The sequence below is a fragment of the Antechinus flavipes genome, chromosome 6 (assembly GCF_016432865.1).
Source record: "Antechinus flavipes isolate AdamAnt ecotype Samford, QLD, Australia chromosome 6, AdamAnt_v2, whole genome shotgun sequence".
NCBI classification, from domain to species: Eukaryota; Metazoa; Chordata; class Mammalia; order Dasyuromorphia; family Dasyuridae; genus Antechinus; species Antechinus flavipes.
Genome location: NC_067403.1, coordinates 116,756,501 through 116,762,020, shown reverse-complemented (window position 1 = coordinate 116,762,020; position 5,520 = coordinate 116,756,501).

The window sequence follows — 5,520 nt, the reverse complement described above, 5'->3', positions numbered from 1 at the left end:
GTTTGGGCCAAATAAGGCCATATATCAAGAAAATCTAGAGAAGAGAGAGTTTCCAGAAGTACATTTCTTAAAAAGTAGGTTTTTAGGATTTTTTTTCCACCGCATATTTATTTTTAATTTTTGGATCTTAGGATTTTAAAGCAAGATATGATTTTAATATGCGAAGTGTTCATATCATAAGATGTTAAGGTACTTTAGATCTACTTGTATTTTAATTTTATCAAAAAAGATAATACTATTCATTTCTCTGTGATATGAACACTTGGACAAAGGCAAGGAAGAATAATAAAATCCTAGTACAATTTAATTTTAAGAAATCTGAGAAACTCAAACCTAACTTTTATTTTGGATACTATTAGATACAATGTCATTAATAGACACAGACTAGAATTTCAAGTTTTGTAACTATTGATTCACAATAATTTAAACTCATCAGCTATAATTCATATTTTATTAATAATTATAAATTTTCAAAATGAACAGTAGTTATCTCTTTAAAAAATCAAAATGATCCTAAATCACAGCAGAGTTCCCCAAAAGGAACAATGGATTGACATGGGAAATTTCTTTCAGTATAGATTTTCCTGAGTACACATGAAAGAAAAGAGTTTTTAATAGATATACTCAGAATAAGAACTTAGCATATGTTTCAAACCTTGAAAGAATTCTATTATGTTCTCAGGAAAGATTCCATGATTTTTTTAAACTGTCAGACTTAGTTACTAGTTCTATTTTTGTTCTTGATTTGTTTTTGGTCTTTTGTATATCACATCTCATTTCTACCTATAAATAAAATGCTCCTTTGTATCACAACTCATGCTCTTAGGAGATAATTCCCAACTCCTATTTTTGCTCTCCTTCAAATAAAAGTGATGCCTGGGTAGCTGTGTCAACTTATCTTGTAGATCTATGTTTTTTATGATTTTTACAAATACATGAAGTATTAATGGTTTCTAAAATGTAAACACTATAACCTTTATACTATTGAACAAATATTAAAATATAAACAGAACATTCCCTATATCCCTTCTATGTGATTTCTACTTAGAAAGGGAAATCAATTCCTTATAACATTGGGGAAAATATCTGGTCACTTTGTTTTTGCAAAAGTTTTGTGGCTTTGGACTCAGAAACATGATGTTAGCAAATAAAAAAATAAATTCCTTTTAGACTTTCCCAGGATTAATCATTGAGTTATAATCCTTCTTCACATTATTAAATTAACTTTGTGCAAAGGTCTGAAACACCAGGAAATACATTTGGGAAAGTAATAGAAGTCTTCTTTAAAAATATATTTAAAAAGAATATTACAGATGACACGAATGAGCTAATCACTCCATTCTTTTGAAGCTGTCAGTTGAGTGATGAGACAAACAAAAATGGCTTATAAAGTAGTCACACAATACAATTTAGTGGAAGCTTAAGAAGATGCCTACAATTATTGCTAGAGACATACTGGTAAACATACTTTTAAATTACAATTGCACAGCTGATTTGAAGAATTGTCATTTAAAAATAACATGTGAATTATAAATTTATCTAATTTATAATATAGTCCCTTAGAATTTCTAATAATTTGTCACGTAAGCCCTAAATCAACAATGATTTACACTCATTGGCATTTTTGTTTAATCCAAGAATCTGCAAATCATTACTGCTGGAGGATGCTGTGCAGATTTGGGTCATTACAGATTAATTCTGCAAAATCTCAGTTCAGTGTTCATATTCCTTGGTGATTATTTTGTTCATATATTGGGCATTCACATATTTTACCTTGCATCAACTCAATTCCATCTCCTATTTTACAGCCTCTCTGCAAATGACTTTGTTTTCTAGAAAAGTATATGGACACTTTAAAAAATCTTGCTCTATTCTTTCTTTGTCTTTCCCTCTATGTTTTATTGACTTATATTCTGAAATTTTCCCCAAGTCTAAAGGAAATTAACTATCACCACTTTTACTTTCAAAGTATAGCTTTTAGCTACATGGTTAATCACTTCTACTTCTTTCTTTTAAAGGAACTTTGCTATCCTTGTATAATATTCATTTTCTTTCTTGAATCCTTCTTCTTTGACACCAGTATCCTCTAACTTTTCTAAAGATAAAGCATGCAAGTCTCTACCCAATCCTTGACCCTGTTTGTCTCTTCTAACTAATAATCTTTTTTTATGACAAACGCCATAGTTTAAGTGAGATAAAATCAGGTGTGAAGATACAGTCTTTGAAGAAGAGTAAGCGAAATGTTAGTGATTCTAAAATGCATGTTAAAATCATTAGACAATATTGCTATCATGGAACTGAAAGAGAGACGTAACAGCATTTTCCAGAGAAGAGGTTTTATCAAAATCCTGAATACAGTAAATGGCAGAGAGTGGTTAGCAAGGTCTGGATTCAAAACTTGAGGATTTCATATTATGGGGAAATAAGGATCGACTTTCACATGGTAAATGGAAGGATAATTATTTGAAGAATAAAAGTTATGTAGTATTTAACATGTGAAATTAAATATACTATATATTAAATATACTATATATAAAACAAATTATACATTTATAAATTATATATTCACTAATTAAATAAAGCTCACATATTCATATACAATCCATCTCTAGAAAAAGAACTGATAAATAAAAAATGTATAATATAGTTATGTGTATATATATGTTGTACACACACACATATACATACGTGTTTGTTTAATTGTCGCCTTCTCTGGAGCAGGAGGAAGGGAGAAAAATGGAAAAGCCTAGATGAATTAAAAGTCAGAATAGCAAACAAATACTTTTACACTGGCATGATGACATGAAATAATAAATCAATCATTATGAACCAAAGCAATAGGTGACAAAAACTCATAAGATCAGGAGGAAAAAAGTCTTCATATGTGAAGACTCGGATCAAATGATTATTTATGAGAGGATCACAGGAGATATCTGCCATTGGTAGTCTCTGAGTTGAGATTTAAAGAATTGAGGTATGATTCAAATTAGTATGAGGAGAAGATGGGGGAATATGTGTGGGAATTTCATTTTATAGGGAAATAAATGAACAAAGTCATCAAGTTGAAAAAGCTTGAAACTTTTTATCAGGGATAGTAAGTAATTAAGCCTGGATCAGGTTATCTTTCCTGAGGAAAAAGAGAAATAGCAAATAATATAGCTTCGTGGATAAAATTCAAGGGGTTTAGGAATTTGGATGGAACAAAAATTGTATTATTTTATTAATGAAATAGTATAAGATTATTTAATGGTATGAATAGATGATATTAAGTTGTCACTAATTATTTGGTTCTTTTAAATGTAAGTTATTGAGCACTTGCTTAGAAAAGAGTACATATACTTCAGTAACTTTTTGGTTATACTTTCATACTGTTTCTAAAATTAATAGATAAGTTAGTGATTCCTCCAATACTGCATCAAAATGTCTGTTTTCTTTCAGTACCTCCAAAATTTGGCATTTGCCTTTCCTGCCCATTTTCCCCCAATGAGATAGTTATGTTATGGTTATGAGATAGAACCTAAGAGTCGCTGTAATATGTCTCTAATGAGTCACTACTAATTTAGAGCCTTTGTAAAAATGGGGTTAATGTTAGTCTGGATTTCTTCCTTTGAAAATGGTCTGCTCATAACTTTTGACTATTTGTCAATTGTGAAATGACTCTTATGCCTTTAAATTTAAATCATTTCCTTATATATCTTGAAAATGATGTCATTAGCGAAAAAGGCTACAAAATTTACCTCTCTCCAGTTAACTCTTTCCTTTTTAAATCACAAAAGGATTAGAGGTAATTGTTTAAAGTCTTTTTAAGATCTTATGTGATACAATTCTAGTTTATTTATGTTCCTCTTTATATCTTTTTTTTTAAATGAGCTCTTCCCCGTATATAAAAAGGTAAAAATGAAACAAACAAAAAAAAAAAATCACCACCACAACAACAATAATAACAATGATGACAAAACTAGATCTCCTTAGTCAATGTCTGCTTAAATTGGAGTCAACAGAAAATTCATCATTCTATTATGAAGCAATAAAATAACAATCAGCATTATTATCATCAATAACAACCTCTACAAAAATTTCCTTTTACAATCTCTTTACTAGAATTTGACAAGGGTTATGAAGTTTAAGTTAGCCAATTCATTGAAAAGTACCCAAATGCATACTTATAGCTTGGTCTCATTCATTCATAGCATTAAATTCTCTTGCATTAATGTGTTAATGGAGTTTAAATTTAACAAAGACATTAAATATCCCTCATAAAACATTTTTCAATACTGAGAAAGCTCCTTTTATCTGCTGTACAATCTTTAGAATTTCTTAAATCACTGCAAGACATTTTCAATTTTTGTTCATATTTTCAGAATCTTATAAATCTTAAATTAAAATTCCTTGCTTGCCCTTTTTGTAGTGGCTAGAAACTGGAAATTGAATGGATGCCCATCAATTAAAGAATGAGTGAATGAATTGTGGTATACAAATGTTATGGAATATTATTGTTGTGTAAGAAATGACCAGAAGGATGATTTCAGAGAGGCCTGGAGAGACTTACATGAACTGATGCTAAGTGAAATGAATAGAACCAGAAAATCATTATATACTTCAACAACAATACTATATGAGGATCAATTCTGATGGCTGTGGTTCTCTGCAACAATGAGATGATCCAAATCAGTTTCAATGATTAAGTAATGAAGAGAACAAGTTACACCTAGTAAAAGAACTATGGGAAATGAATGTGGACCACAACATAGCATTTCTATTCTGTTATTGTCTGCTTGCATTTCTTTTTGTTTTCCTTCTCAGGTTATCTTCATCTTCTTTCTAAATCCGATTTTTCTTGTGCAACAAGAAAACTGTATAAACATGTATACATATGTTGTATTTAACATATACTTAACATATTTAACATGTATTGGACTACATGTCAGAAAACAAAGGGGGGGATGGGGAGAAGGAGGGGAAAAGTTGGAACAGAAGGTTTTACAAGATCAATGTTGAAAAATTACCCATGCATCTTTTTGTAACTAAAAAGCTACAATTAAAAAAAAATCCCTTGCTTTCACCTGACCTGAAATCAAACTCTGAAATAATCTACCATGACATTGATAAGTGATGAAATTGAAATTTCTTCTCAGACTAATTAATAAATAATAGTAATTTATTTAATACATAAAATGTCTGAATGAAAAAATACAATTTAAATTTTCAATCACATTATCATATTATAAAGTTAAATCTTTATCAAAGTTTTCATTGAATTAGAAAGTGAGGTTCATCACTGTAAGATATAAAAAGTAGAATGACATGGATAAACAAAATAATTTATTTCTTCCCACAAAGCTGTTTTTTCTTCTTCTTGAAAACACATGATGATATCTCAAATAAGAAGTCAATTCCCTTTTTAAGACTGTAGATGAAATGGCTAAGATGCCAACAATGAGTTTAATCAGATATAAATAAAGTCTATCATTGTAAAGAGGGAAATGTGACAAAGTATATTTCACTGTATTTTAAAAAATA